Source organism: Pseudopodoces humilis, chromosome 29, assembly GCF_049639895.1.
Source record: "Pseudopodoces humilis isolate 2021_Gansu_Grassland_sample_001 chromosome 29, ASM4963989v1, whole genome shotgun sequence".
Classification (NCBI taxonomy): Eukaryota; Metazoa; Chordata; class Aves; order Passeriformes; family Paridae; genus Pseudopodoces; species Pseudopodoces humilis.
Window position 1 is genome coordinate 1700313 of NC_142228.1, and position 16604 is coordinate 1716916.

A 16604-nucleotide genomic window follows, 5' to 3' on the forward strand; every position below is an offset into this window, starting at 1 on the left:
GGGGACATGGGCAGGGCATGGGGGGGCATGGGGGGACACGGGGGGGACCGGGAGGGACACAGGGGACACGGGGGGGGAGTGGGGGGACATGGCAGGACACGGGTGGGGCATGGGGGACACGGGGGGGACACGGGCAGGGCATGGGGGGGACACGGAGGGGACACGGGGGAGGAGTGGGAGGACACGGGGGGGACACAAGGGGGACACGAGGGGAACACGGGCCTGGCACGGGGACAGCACCCTCTACAATGTGTCCCCAAACCCTTCATCCTCAGCTCAGATCCTGCCCCGAGAGCTCCCAAAATCCTTGGGAATTTCGGGTGGGACACAGCGGTGGCAGGGGGGGTGACAGCCCCCCGGGAGGTCCCAGCACCGGCCAGCGCTCGCCCCCCGAGCTCAGGGGAGGGACATGGAAACATCCGGAACTCCTTGGGGAAAATCCAAGTCGTTTATTCCCGATTTTCTGGAATTGGGAAGGGCACTTCGGGGAGAAGGATTTAATTTGGGGAGACGTGGACAAGGGACAAGGCCGGGAGGTGGCACTTGAGAACATCGGCCCCAAATGAGAGCTGAGACCCCAAAATGCGGCCCTAAAACGCCCCCAACCCCCACCCCACTGCGGGGACCTGGGACCTTTTCCCTTCCCGATAACAAAAGGGGAAAAAATATCAAAAAAAACCTCCCAAACCCTAAAAAACCTCAAAAAAAAAACCCCAAAACCTTAAAAAAACCCTCAAGAAAACTCCCAAAACCTAAAAAGAATCTCAAAAATCCCTCAAAAAACCCCTCAAACCCCCCAAGCCTCCAGGTTCCCCCCAGCTCTGTGTCCCCTCCCTGTCCCAAAGCCCACAGGAGGGTTTTGGGGTCGGCCGGGAGGAGCAGGAGAGCGGGGCCGGGGCTCTCAATTATTCATCGCCCGTTCCTTTTTTTGTCTCGTTTATCCCAAAAAAAGCCTTTGAAGCGGCGCCACGGGATGAGGGCTGCGGGCTCCTTGTCCTTAATTAGCCCTGCCCAGGGAGCAGGCCTTCCTCGTCCTCACCCTCATCGTCATCGTCATTGTCATCGTCATTGTCATCCTCATCCTCATCCTTCATACTCATCCTTCATCCTCATCCTCATCCTCATCCTCATCCTTCATACTCATCCTCATGCTCATCCTCATCCTCATCCTCATCCCCATCCTTCATCCTCATCCTCATCCTCATCCTTCATCCTCATCCTCATCCTTCATCCTCATCCTCATCCTCATCCCCATACTCATCCTCATCCTCATCCTTCATACTCATCCTCATCCTTCATACTCATCCTCATCCTCATCCTCATCCTCATCCTCATCCTTCATCCTCATCCTCATCCTTCATACTCATCCTCATCCTTCATCCTCATCCTCATCCTTCATCCTCATCCTCATCCTTCATCCTCATCCTCATCCTCATCCTTCATCCTCATCCTCATCCTCATCCTCATCCTCATCCTCATCCTCATCCTCATCCTCATCCTCATCCTCATCCTCATCCTCATCCTCATCCTCATCCTCATCCTCATCCTCATCCTCATCCTCATCCTTCATACTCATCCTTCATCCTCATCCTCATCCTTCATCCTCATCCTCATCCTTCATACTCATCCTTCATCCTCATCCTCATCCTTCATACTCATCCTCATCCTCATTCTCTTCTTCCTCATTCTCATCCTCATCCTCATCCTCATCCTCATCCTCATCCTTCATACTCATCCTCATCCTTCATACTCATCCTACATCCTCATCCTCATCCTTCATACTCATCCTCATCCTCATTCTCTTCTTCCTCATTCTCATCCTCATCCTGTTCTTCTTGTTCCTGTTCCTCATCCCCATCCTCTTCCTCTTCCTCATCCTCATCCTCATCCTTCATCCTTCATCCTCATCTTCATCCTCATCTTCATCATCCCCATCCCATCCCATCCCATGAATCCCATCCCATCCCATCCCATCCCATGGATCCCATCCCATCCCATGGATCCCATCCCATCCCATGAATCCCATCCCATCCCATCCCATCCCAATCCATGGATCCCATGGATCCCCTCCTCACCTCTCAGCCTCACCAGGTCTCCCTGAAGCTCCCCAGGCCCCCCCTGAGCCCTTTGGGGTGTCTGGGGTCACCCCCCGTGAGCTCACCCCAAACCCCTCAGCTCGGAGCAGGGACAGCCCCACATTCCAAATGGGAATTCAGGGGTGAAATCCATCCCATATCCAACCCCATCCCAAAAAATCAACCAGGGAAGGATCTGTCCCTCCCCACTCTCATCCCAAACCCCTCAGCTCGGAGCAGGGACAGGCTCAGACTCTGGAAATGGGAATTCAGGGGTGAAATCCTGTCCATCCTGTATCCAACCCCATCCCAAAAACACGACAGGGAAGGATCTGTCCTTCCCCAGCCTCATCCCAAACCCCTCAGCTCTAAATGGGAATTCGAGGCTGGAATCCATCCCATATCCAACCCCATCCCAAAAACACGACAGGGAAGGATTGGTGCTGCCTCAGCCTCATCCCAAACCCCTCAGCTCTAAATGGGAATTCAGGGATGAAATCCTGTCCATCCTGTATCCAATCCCATCCCAAAAACACGACAGGGAAGGATCTGTCCTTCCCCACTCTCATCCCAAACCCCTCAGCTCGGAGCAGGGACAGCCCCAGGCTCTGGAAATGGGAATTCAGGCCTGGAATCCTGCCCCCCATCCCAAAACCGCAGCCAGGAAAGGATTTCTGCTCCCTCAAGCTCATCCCTCTGCTCACCCTCCCTTTCCCGGGAGGAGTTTCCGGAGCCAATCCCGATCCTCTCCGGAGCTCTTCCTCGCTCGGATTTTTGCCGCAGCTCCTCACGGATCCCTCCCACCGCCATCTGTCCCTCGTGTCCCCGCCGGGCCCGGCCTCGCGCCCCCGCTCCCGTTTTCCCGTTTTTACCGCTCCCAGTCACGCTCCGGCCCTCGCAGCCCATCCCGGGAATGCGCCTTTTCCAACCCCAAATCCACCCGGGATCCTGGAGGAATATTCCTCTGGCAATCCCCCAAATTTGTCTTGTGGCCACCCAGCCCCGCTCCTGGGAATCTGCGGGGTCCTCCCTGCCATGCTGGAAGGGGAAATGAGCCTTTTCCATCCCAAAATTCCTCGTATTCCTCGCTCACATTCCCAAAATCCACCTGGAATCCTGGAAGAAGCGAGGACATTTCCCTCCCAAGCCCCCAAATTTGTCACCACCCAGCCCCGCTCCTGGGAATCTGCGGGGTCCTTCCTGTGATGATGGACCGGGAATGAGCCTTTTCCAACCTCCTCCCAGTCACATTCCCAAAATCCGCCTGGAATCCTGGAGGAAGATTCCTCTGGATTCCACTCACAACCCCTGGTGGTGTTGGGGACAGCAGAAATCCAAAAATCCAAGGAAAAACTCGCCCCGATCCAGGGGGTTTGGAGCCTCTGGGAAAGGAAGGAAATTCCAGCCCCAGTTTTAGGGTGGAAACCCAAATCCCAGGGCCAAAGTTTGGGGTGGAAACCCAAATTCCAGCTGCGATTTTGGGGTGGAAACACAAACCAAAGGTGGCAGTGCCCGGTGGTGACAGTGCCTGGAGGTGTTGGCAGTGCCCGAGGGTGACAACGTCCAGGGGTGGCAGTGCCCGGGGGTGGTGACAGTGCCCAGAAGTGGTGGCAGTGCCCGAGGGTGACAATGTCCAGCGGTGGCAGTGCCCGGGGGTGGTGGCAGTGCCCGAGGGTGACAATGCCTGGCAGTGGTGGCAGTGCCCGGGGGTGGTGACAGTGCCCAGGAGTGGTGGCAGTGCCCGAGGGTGACAATGCCTGGCAGTGGTGGCAGTGCCCGGGGGTGGTGACAGTGCCCAGGAGTGGTGGCAGTGCCCGAGGGTGACAATGCCTGGCAGTGGTGGCAGTGCCCGAGGGTGGTGACAGTGCCCAGGAGTGGTGGCAGTGCCCGGGGGTGACAATGCCCGGGGGTGGTGGCAGTGCCCGGGGGTGACAATGTCCAGGGGTGGCAGTGCCCGGGAGTGGTGGCAGTGCCCGGGGGTGGTGGCAAGTGCCCGGGGGTGGTGACAGTGCCCAGGAGTGGTGGCAGTGCCCGAGGGCGACAATTCCCGGGGGTGGTGGCAGTGCCCGGCAGTGGCGGCAGTGCCCGGCGGGGGCCGCGCTCCGTCACTGTCCCCTCCCTGTCCCCTCCGTTCCCGCTGCTTCCCTGCGGGCATCGGGAAGAGGGAAAATCTCCATGGCAACCGGGGCCAGCTGCGAGCCGCAGCTCGGGGTCCCCTGTGCCGGGCGCTGCCACCCCTCGGCGAGGTGACCTTGGCCTAGAATTCCCAAATTTCCTGGAAAAGTGGGAATTTTTACCGCTTTGAACCCCCAGGAGGAGGGGAAGGATGAGATGGGAGTGGTCCCAAATTTTCAGGCCGTGGTGGCATTCCCGGGCTGGAGTTAAGGGGGAGGAATTATCCCGCATCAGCCAAAATCTGGGATTTTCATCCCAAAAATGTGTGGGCAAGGAATTGGTGGTGCGTGATGGAGGAGGAAGAGGATGGAGAGGAAAGGGGTGGAAAAGGGGTCGGGAGGGTCGAATGTCCCTTTTCATCCTGGATTTGTCACCTCTCTGTGCTCCGTGGGACGCTTTGATCCCTAAATCCCCACGGAATTCCATGATTTCCTCAGCACTGCTCCATGGGGTTTTGGTCACTCCAGGGCTGGCCCCCAGAGTCTGGGATTTAATGGGGACAGAGCATGGCCCTAAATGGGGATAGATCCTGACCCTAAAAGGGGACAGAGCTGGGTGTTAATGGGGACAAATCCTGACCCTGAATGGGGTCAGAGCCTGAGGATTAATGGGGTCAGACCTGGCCCTAAATGGGGACAGACCTGGCCATCAATGGGGACAGATCCTGACCCTAAAAGGGGACAGAGCTGGGTGTTAATGGGGACAAATCCTGACCTTAAAAGGGGACAGAGCTGGGTGTTAATGGGGACAAATCCTGACCCTAAATGGGGACAGAGCTGGGCATTAATGGGGAAAAATCCTGACCCTAAATGGGGTCAAATCCTGACCCTAAATGAAGTTAGAGCTGGGTGTTAATGGGGACAAATCCTGGCCCTGAATGGGGTCAGAGCCTGAGGATTAATGGGGTCAGACCTGGCCCTAGATGGGGACAGACCTGGCCAACAATGGGGACAAATCCTGACCCTAAATGGGGACAGACATGGTCAAAAATGGGGTCAGACTTGGCAAGAAATGGGGAAAGATCCTGGCCCTGAATGGGGACAGAGCCTGAGGATCAATGGGGACAGAGCTGGCCATTAATGGGGACAGAGCTGGCCATTAATGGGGACAAATCCTGGCCATTAATGGGGACAGAGCTGACCCTAAATGGGGACAAATCCTGGCCATTAATGGGGACAAATCCAGGCCATTAATGGGGACAGAGCCAGGGAAGGGACCCCAGCTGCTTCCCAAGGCTTTGGGATTCCTCCTGGTGGCCCTAAGAGGATTTTCCTGGGGGAAGGAGCAGCTTTTCCAGGGTGACCGAGATTTCCATCATCCCATCCCAGGAAATCCTGCGCTGACCCCAGACCAGGCCTGGCCACGCCGGGCTCGATCCCTCCTTGCCTCTGCTTCCCAGGATACCCCCAGGAACGGGAATCACGGGATCTTCCGTGGAACAGATCCCCCCCAAAACCCCTCAAATGTCCTCAGGACATTTTGGGAAAGGCCATTTTGGGAAGGGCTGGAAAAGGCACAGATGGTGGCGTGGGACATCCCGGGGACAGCGACGAGGACACGGCAGGGACACGGGGATGGCTTTGGTTCACCGGCCACCCCCAGCCCCAGGGGTCTGGGGGACAGTGGTGGGAGCAGAAACTCCTGGAAGCTTCCAGCACCTTCTCCAGAGGCTCAGGAAGAAGCGTTTTGTGGGAATTGTCAGTGAGTGATGGAGGAGGAAGAGGATGGAGAGGAAAGGGGTGGAAAAGGGGTCAGGAGGGTCGAATGCCCCTTTTCAGCCTGGATTTGTCACCTCTCTGCGCTCCGTGGGATGCTTTGATCCCTAAATTCCCACAGAATTCCATGATTTCCTGATCCATGAGACCTTTGGCCATTCCAGGGATTGATTGGGATGGGATGGGACCAATGGGATCAATGGGATGGGGTCCATGGGATGGGATAAATGGGATCCATGGGATGGGATGGGGTCCATGGGATGGGGTCCATGGGATTTTATGGGGTTTTATGGCCCTTTGGACAAGAACCGATGGGCCTTTTCCCACAGGATTCCCATATTTTTTCCCCAAAGGTTCGACTTTTCCACAGGATTCCCCCAGAGTCTGGGGAGGGATGAGGGATCAGGGCCGAGCAGAGCCCGGCGGTGACAGCTCCAGGTTGGGGTCCCAGAGAGCCGGGAGAGAGAGGAAAACACCGCGGATTTCCGGGATTTGCGCTGGGAGGAGAAGGAAGGGCAGCAGAGAGGAGGAAAAACATCCCGGGGAAAATCCACATTCCCAGAGCTGCCCGGCAGGACCCGGCGTGGGGACAGAACTCCGCTGGCCGGGGCCAGAGCCGGCTCTGGAATTGCGGGAGGTGGGAGCTGGATCGGGAAGAGGCTCGGCGGGATTTTCCGGGCCGAGGCGGGGATGTGGAGCGGGAGGAGGGAGCTGAGTCACGGCTCACACCTCGCTCCCGGGAACTGCTGGAAAAAAAGGGGAAAAAAGGGAAAAAGAGGAGGATGGAGCGCTCGGGCGGGGATGGAATGTTCAGGGCCAGACAGAGCCTGGGACACGGCCCCGCGTCACCCTGGGCTGTGGGGACAGAGATGGAGCGGGACCATGCCAGCCCCTGCTGGGATCCATCCTGGCCTGGGATCCATTCTGGTCTGGGATCCATCCTGGCCTGGGATCCATCCTGGCCTGGGATCCATCTGGGTCTGGGATCCATCCTGGCCTGGGATCCATCCTGGCCTGGGATCCATCCTGGTCTGGGATCCATCCTGGCCTGGGATCCATCCTGGCCTGGGATCCATCCTGGTCTGGGGTCCATCTCAGTCTGGGATCCGTTCCGGTCTGGGACCCATCCTGGCCTGGGATCCATCCCGGCCTGGGATCCTTCCTGGTCTGGGATCCCTCTTGGTCTGTGATACCTCCTGCTCCTTGGATCCTTCCCAGTCCTGGAATTCCTCCTGGTCCTTGGATCCCTCTCACTCCTTGGATCTCTCCTGCTCCTTGGATCCTTCTCGGACTTAATGGGGTTAATGGGGTCAATGGGGTCAATGGGGTTAATGGGGTTTGGGGATATTGGGGTTTATGGGGTTCTTCAGGGACCGGGGTTTTTAAGGCACATTTGGGTTCCAATTCCCAAAAACATCGCTCCCCACACCCGGAATTTTGTGGAACCGGGGTTTTTGAGGCACATTTGGGTTCCAATTCCCAAAAACATCGCTCCCCACACCCGGAATTTTGTGGGATCGGGGTTTTTGAGGCACATTTGGGTTCCAGCTGCAGCCGGGAGCGCAGCAGAGCCCGGGGGGAGCCTGAGGATCCTTCCCGGAGCTGCTCAAAATTCCATCCTGGGAATGAAACAGCTCCAGGCAGGATTTGGGAGAGAGCTGAGGACAAACAGAGGGCGCTGATCCCTCTGCCCGCGCTGAGTCACAGAGACAAATTTCAAAAGGGCAAAAGGGGGGATAAAAAACCGGGAAAAAAAGGATGGAAAAGGAGAGATGAAGGCGGGAAGAGCCGGCCCCGAGCCCCAGGAGAGCCGAGAGCCGCGGCATCGCCCGCCGTTGCCATGGAGACACAATTTGGAGCTCTGGTGCTCTTTGGATCCTCGCTCCCCCCTCTCGGTTGAATTCCTGGATTTTATTGCCGGGTTTTATTGCCGGGTTTTATTCCCGGTTTTTATTCCCGGTTTTATTCCCGGTTTTATTCCCGGTTTTTATTCCCGGTTTTTATTCCCAGGTTTTATTCCTGGTTTTTATTCTGTTCTCGCAGCCCAAGGGGCCGCTCAGGGTTTGGGGTCCGGAGGGGTCACGGGCAGCTCTGGGGTGCGGAAGGAAAAGGGATCGGGATCCCCCTCTGGATCAGCAATCCCGGAGGGGCAGCGTGGGGTGGGATTCGGGAGTTCCAGGGGGTCTCCAGCCCCAAAAGCCGCTCCTGAGATTGGGAAACAGCCCGGATCCCGCGTCCCCAAGTGCCTCATCCTGAACATTCCCAGGAATTGTCCCTCCCAGCACCGGCCCAGGGAGGAATTATCCCTAAAATCCAACCTGAAGCTCCTCCAAGGAAAAATCCCACCGGTTTTTTTTTGGGAATTCTTGGAGCGTCCGGGATGACATTGCCACCGTGTGGGGACAACGCGGCAGCGCCGGGGAGCGGAAAAGTCCCAAATTCGGATAATTTGAGGATAAAATAACCCCGGGATAGTCCCTTGGGAAAATCCGGCGCTGGAAAAGTGGGAGCAGGTGGAGAAGGAGCGTCGGGGCCATCCCGAGGGTGTCCAGGGAAATCAATTCATTAACAGGGGGTTAATTGGGCTGGATGAGGGTGGGAAAGTGGGAATTCCCAGGGGAGAGGCAAATCCAGGGGAGGGAAAGTCCTGGAGTGGGATGGGACCCATGGGATCCGTGGGATAGGATGGGATCAATGGGATGGGATCCATGGGATGGGATGGGATGGGATCCATGGGATCTGTGGGATAGGATGGGATCAATAGGATGGGATCCATGGGATGGGATGGGATGGGATGGGATGGGATGGGATGGGATGGGATGGGATGGGATGGGATGGGATGGGATGGGATGGGATGGGATGGGATCAATGGGATCCATGGGATGGGATGGGATGGGATGGGATGGGATGGGATGGGATGGGATGGGATGGGATCAATGGGATCCATGGGATGGGATCAATGGGATCCATGGGATAGGATGGGATACATGGGATGGGATCAATGAGATCCAGGGGTTGTGATGGGATCAATGGGATCCATGGGATAGGATGGGATACATGGGATAGGATGGGATCCATGGGATGGGATCCATGGGATGGGATCCATGGGATAATGGGATCCAGGGGATAATGGGATAGGATGGGATGAGATGATGGGATGGGATCCATGGGATAATGGGATCCATGGGATAATGGGATCCGTGGGATGAGATGATGGGATGGGATGGGATCGTGGAATGGGATGAGATCCATGGGATGGGATGGGATCCATGGGATGGGTTTTTATGTCCCTTTGGACAAGAACCGATGGGCCTTTTCCCACAGGATTCCTGTATTTTTCCCCAAAAATTTCACTTTCCCACGGGATTCCCCCCAAAGGAGGGGCCTTTCAAGAGGATTCCCATGTTTTTCCCAAAAAAAAAGAGGGATCTTTCCACAGGATTCCTGTGTTTCCCCCCAAAAAGAGAATGGAGAATTTGGGCAAATCCAGTAATTTTGGGATGAATCTCTGCTCTCTGCATTCCCAGGCAGAGCCGCTCCCTTTTTTTTGGTTCCCAATCCATCGATTTTTGGGATCAAGAACTTTCCAAGGTTTCCCTCCCTGCCCATCCCAAAGGAAGCCGCGATCCTTTTAGGGCCAAGTCCCTCCCAAATGGCATTTTCCCTTTTTTATTCCCAAAAACCCCATTTTGGATAAGGAAACCCCTCCCCCCTCTCCCTTCCCGCTCTTCCCGCTCTTCCCAAATTCCCGAAAACTCCAACTTTGCACTTCTGAGCGCTCCGGGGTCAGAGGGGTCACCGAGGGTCACCGAGCAGCTGCTCCGGCTCTCAACCCCCTGGAAAATCCCGGGAATCGGGAGAATCCATTCACATCCCAAATAAACTCCTCAATCACCGGCGGGCAGGGGAAATCCTTGGGAAAAGGTGAAACAAAACCTAAAAAAAATTGGGAATTTTTTCCATCCTTTTAGGATTTGGTAACCCCAAACTCGCCGCGGTTTCAAAATGCTCCGGGGGGGTTTGAAATTTATTTTTAAATTTATCCCAAATCTTTCGATTTTATCCCAAAATTTTCTGTTTTATCCCGAATTATTTTTTGCTTCCCACCAGGAAAGGGAGTGGATAAAACCATTCCCTGCAATGGGAATAATTTGATTGGGCATGGATTCATTCATTTCTAATCCCTTTTTTTGGGGTTTTCCTGGAAAATCCGGTGCATCCTCCGGAATCTCTGCTGCTCTGGGAATTCTCTCCCCTCGGCTTTTCCTTTTCTTTTGGTGCTGATCCCTGTTTTCCACACGGATCCCGCTTTTCCTGCTCCTTGCGGGAAGGGCAGATTTGGGACATTTATGGGGTCAAAGCAAATCCCAGTGTTCTCCCTAAATCTTTTTGGGATTTATTCCGGTTTTGGTGTCCTGGCACCAGCAAGAATGGAGGGAAAATCCCATGGGAATTCCCAGCTGGAGTCTGTGGGATCTGCAGGAGGAGCTGATTTCCCTTTCCCATCACTTCCCATGGATCCCTGGATCTCATCCAATGGATCCCATCCCGTGGATCCCAACCCATCCCATGGAACCCATGGAATCCCATTCCATGGATCCATCCCATGAATCCCATCCCATGGAACCCATGGATCCCATCCCATGGATCCCATCCCATGGATCTATCCCGTGAATCCCATCCCGCGGAACCCATGGAATCCCATTCCATGGATCCATCCCGTGGATCCCAACCCATCCCATGGATCCCATCCCATGGAATCCCATTCCATGGATCCATCCCATGAATCCCATCCCATCCCAACCCATGGATCCCCTCCCATGGATCCCATCCCTTTCCAAATCCCACAGAACTCCCAGATCTTCCTCCTCCTCCTCCTCCTCCTCGTGTTCCTGCACGTCCCTGCCAGGGAAATCCACCCCTGGAATGATTTGATGGGAATTTTCCCACCTGGGAATTCTCCCCCTGTCTCATCCCGCTCCCAAATCCCCCCGTTCCCACCTCCGGAGGGGATCCCATCCTCCCGGCAGCCCCGGATTTGGGGGAATCTCCATAAATTTCCTCTTTCCCGGGATCCAAATGTCCGAGGGAGGAATTTCCCGGGTGAGGATTTTCCCGGGAATACTCCGGGTGTTTTCCTGTGGCCTGGGAAGGTTGGGAATTCCCCCATGGGGAGCAGGGATTGGGCTGGGAATGTGTGAATGTGGAAATCCATAAATACAGATAAAAATAAATTGATCGATCTGAATAAATTAATGTATAAAAACATAAATTGATTTATAAAATAAAAAATAAAAAATGAAAATAAAAAAGTAAAAAATAAAAGTAAAAAATAAAAAATAAAAAATGAAAATAAAAAATAAAAAATAAAAGTAAAAAATAAAAAATAAAAAATAAAAAATAAAAAATAAAAAATAAAAATAAAAAATAAAAAATAAAAGTAAAAATAAAAAATAAAAAATAAAAAATAAAAAATAAAAAAATAAAAAATAAAAAATAAAAATTTGTATATAAGTATATAAATACATTTATATAAATTATTTTAATATAAATTCATAAGCATATTTATATATAAATATATTTTATATAGATTTATAAAGATATAAATAGAAGAATATATCTATATATAAACATAAATATATATTTATAAATATATATATAAAAATAGATATATAAATATAGATATAAAAATAGATATAAAAATAGATATAAAAATAGATATAAAAATAGGTATATACATATATAAACATGAAAAACAAAATAAATAAAATATAATAAAGTAAAAACTAATTAATTAATATAGAAATATACAAATATATAAAACTGTTGCTATATAAACATATAAATAAATATATAAATACTGATGTATATCAATAAATATACAAATACAGATCAATAAATACACAAATACCCAGGGGCACACAAATAAATACCCAATTAAATGCATTGATAAATACAAATATTTGGATATTCCAATATTCCACCATTCAGATATTCAGACTTTTGGATATTGGGATATTCAGACATCCCAATATTCAAATATTTTGATATTCAGATATTCCAATATTTGGATATTCCAATATTTATACATTTGGATATTCTGATATTCAGATATTCCAATATTCAAATATTCAGATATTTGGATATTGAGATATTCAGATATTCCAATATTCAAATATTCAGATATTTGGATATTGAGATATTCAGATATTCCAATATTCACATATTCAGACATTTGGGTATTTGGATATTCAGATATTCCAATATTCACATATTCAGACATTTGGATATCAGGATATTCCAATATTTGGATATTCTGATATTCAAATATTGGGATATTTGGATAATGGGATCTTGGGATATTTGGATAATCCAATATTCCATTATTGGGATATTTGGACAGTCACATATTCGGATATTGGGATATTGGATATTCAGATATTTGGACATTTGGATATTCCAATATTCCAATATTCCCATATTCAGACATGGGGATATTGGGATATTCAGATATTGGGATATTTAGATATTCCAATATTCAGATATTTGGATATTCAGATATTGGGATATTTAGATATTCCAATATTCAGATATTTGGATATTGGGATATTCAGATATTGGGATATTTAGATATTCCAATATTCAGGTATTTGGATATTGGGATATTCAGATATTCCAGTGTTCCCATATTCAGATGTTGGGATATTGGGAAAGTGGGATATTGGGATATTGGGATATCGGGATTTTGGGATTTTGGGATAGCAGATATTCAGAGATTTGGATATTTGGATAGTCCAATATTCAGATATTTGGATATTGGGATATTCAGATATTCCAGTGTTCCCATATTCAGATATTGAGATACTGGGATATTGGGATATCAGATATTCAGAGATTTGGACATTTGGATATTTGGATAGTCCAAAATTCAGATATTTGGATATTCAGATATTCCAATATTCCCACATTCAGATATTGGAATATTCTAATATTCAGATATTTGGATACTGGGATATTCAGATATTGGGATTTTGGGATATCAGATATTCAGATATTTGGACATTTGGATATTCCAATATTCAAATATTCCAATATTCCCGTATTCACATATTGGGATGTTCTGATATCCGGATATTGGAATATTGAGATATTCCAATATTCAGATATTCGGATATTGGGATTTCAGGATTTTGGGATATTGGATATTCAGATATTTGGGCATTTGGATATTCCAATATTCAGATATTTGGACATTGGGATATTCAGATATTCCAATATTCCCATATTCAGATATTGGGATATCAGGAAATTTGGATAATCCAATATCCTGATATTGGGATATTCAGATATTCCGACACAGGCACTTCCAGCTTTTCTGGCCCAGCTCATTCCCAAAAAAATTCCTCAGCAGGGATCCCTCGGTGGGGCCCTGGCAGATCCCAATCCTTGGTTTTTCCCATCTCCAGGCCTAAAAATTCCCAAAAAGAGGAAAAATCCCCAGCCAGGAGCGATCCAGGCATTGATAACGGGAGGTGCAGGGACACCTGTGGCAGGAATTTGAGACAAAAAGAGCTTATTTGGGATTAAAATTAGGGTTTTCGGGATTAAAATGAGGTTTTTTTGGGATTAAAATTAGTTTTTTTGGGATTAAAATGAGTTTATTTGGGATTAAAATGAGTTTATTTGGGAAGCGCCTCCCGCCTGTGCCCTGCCCACCGCTGTAAAAACAGAATATAGACATTAAAAATCAATTTATTTCCAACTGGAAAGTATTTCCGTGTCCCTACGGACGCACCCACGTGGAATCCCGAGTGGAATTTCTCCCCTTTCCCAAAAAATCCCGCTCCTGGCGCTGCTCCTGCCGCAGATTTCCTGGGAAATGACGACATTCCCCCAACCCCCTTCCCCTCCCTCCCGGCGCTCGGGGGGCTCCGGCTGCTCCCCAAAACCCCCCCTGGGGCGATCGGGGAGAATTCCTTGGGATTTGGGATTCTCCCAGCCCCATTCCCGATCCCCTGGGAAGGGGAGAATTCCCGAATTTTCCTTCCCGCTCTTCCCCTCCCTCCCCGCCGAGCTCAGCCCGAAGGTAAAATGGCTCTGGCTCGGTGTGGAAAAGGAAATTTAACCCCAGGATTCCCAGGAAAAGCTCCAGCGCCCCTGGAATTTTCAGGAATTTCGGATTTTCCCCTGCTGGTGTCCCCAAAACTCCCCAAACCCCTCCAGGGCTGGAACAAAAAGGGATTTGGGGTTTTTGTTGGAAAAAAAAAAATAAATTCCTGACAGGAAATTCTCGCCATGCGCAAAACCAGGGGGAAAAGTGCGGGATTGGGCTGGAATTGGGATTTTTTTTCCCGCGGGGGGAGCACCCAAAGGTGCTGGGAAAAGGGGGAGATCCCACTGGATCCCCGCGCCAGCTGTGGGATCGCGGGGAAAAGCGATCCCGGGATCCCCGCTCCCGAACTGGAGTTATTTTGAATTTTTGGGGGGGAATTTTCTTTTCTTTTTTTACACGCTCGCTCAGGAATTCGCTTCCTCCTCCTCTTTTCCGCCTCCTCTTTCCTTCCTCCTCCTCCTCCTCCTCCTCCTCCTCCTCCTCCTCCTCCTCTCCCGGGATCCTCGCTAAACCGGGATCGCTCCCGCTCCATCCTTGAGTGGAACAAATCAAATCCCGCCCGTTCCACCGGCATTAAAATCTTTTATAAAAAACAACAACAACAACAAAAAAAAATCAAATAAAAAACGAGGAAGAGGAAGAGGAAGAAGAACAAACCCAACTTTTCATTCCGGAGACAAAAACGGGGCTGGGGAAGGAGCGGAGCCGCCGCTTCCCTGCCCCCAGGAAGGTTTTCCAGGGAAGTTTCCCCAAAATTCGCCTCCTGAGGAGTCCGAACGCAGCCTCAGGTTCAGACAATGGAGCCCGGAGCTGCCTGAGCGCTTCATTCCCATTTTTTTCCCATTTTTTTTCCCATTTTTTCCCATTTTTTCCCACTTTTTTGGGAAGAGGAATCTGCAGCCCGGGTTTGGTTTGGGGTTTTTTTTTGTTCCTGGGTTGTTTTTTTTTTGGGAGGGGAGAGTTGCTAAACACCGAAAAAAACCTTGGGGTTTAAAGTTGGAAATAAAGTTTAGCAGCTCCAAGGAGTGCGAGAGAATTCCCATTTTTACCCCTCTATTATTTCCCTTTTTATTTTTTCTTTCCCCCTCCCTATTCTTGTTTTTTCTTATTTTTTTCCCTTTTTTTTTTTTTTGGTATTTTTCCCATTTTTTCTTTTCCTTTTTCTTTTCTTTTTTATTTTTTATTTTCTTTTTTATTTTCTTTTTTATTTTTTTCTTTTATTTTTCTCTTTTTTCTTTTTTAATTTTATTTTTCTTTGCTTTTTTTCTTTTATTTTTCTTTCTTTTTTTTCTCTCTTTTTTTTCTTTCTTTTTTGTCTTTCATTTTCTATTTTCTCTTCCCCCCTTTTTTTCCTTTCCCTTTTTCCCTTTCTTCTCTCTTTTTCTTTTTACCTTTCTTTTTTCCCCTTTCAAGAAAAAATCCAGGCGAAAAAAAAACCACAAAAGACGCGAATTGAATAAAGACGGTGCACGAGTAAAAAAAAAAAACAACAAAAAAAGAAGAATACAACTCCCTCAAAACTCTCTTTTTCCACCGCTTTTCTCCGCCGCTCTTCTCATGGACGCCAGCTAATAAATACAATTAATTGCCAATTAATTAATAAGCCGCAGGATGAATTGTGGCCGAGGCCATGGCTTCGAACGACCCGCCTAGAAGGAAAAATTTTCACGCTTTATTAAAAATATTCCTCCACACACCCATCCCAGAGGAATCCACATTTGGGAAGGCGCAGCGACCTCTTCGAGCAACCCTACGTGGAGCCAAAAAATCATCGAAAAATCCATTTAAACCGCGGAAACAAAGCGGAGGCGCCCGCGCTGCCGCCACCTCGGAACCTCGGTGATTTGGGATTTTTATTTTGGGGGGTTTTGAGTTATTTTGGGAGGGGGAGGGGGGAAAAAAAAAAGCGGCTTTGGGGAGGGGGAGAGGGGGGAGGGGGCTCATTGTGCGTGCGGGGTTTGGGGAGGGGGCGCCTGTGAAATCTTTGGGGTTTGGGGACACCCCGTGGAACCGGAATATTCCAGCGGTGGGGAAGGAACGTGGGACCCCCCCGAGCCCCCCGAGCTTTGTTTTACACCATTTCCCCCCCCAAAAAAAAGCGATTATTTGGGAGGCGGGGGTGGGTGCGGGGCCGACCCGAGCGATGAGAGATGTTTGACTTCTTGATTTTTTTTTTTATTTTTTTTTCCTCTCTTTTTTTTTTTCTCTCACCGGGGAGGGGGCAGACGAGGAGCCGAGCCCCGGAGCAGGAATTTGGGTTTTTGGGAGATGTTGCCAAACCTCGACCGGAGCGTTTGAAAAGCGAGATCGGCTGCTTTGGCTTTTTTTATTATTTTTTTTTCCCTCTTTTCCTTGTTGGTTTTTTTTTTTTTTTTGGGTTTTTTTTTCGCCTCCCCTCCCCCTCTGGCCCCTCTGAGGAGGGATGTGAGCGATCCCGGAGTGGGAAACAGAAATGTCCTGATTTTCCTGATTTTCCGTGCCCTTCTTTGAAAGGGACAAAGTAAAAAAAAACAAAACAAAACCAAA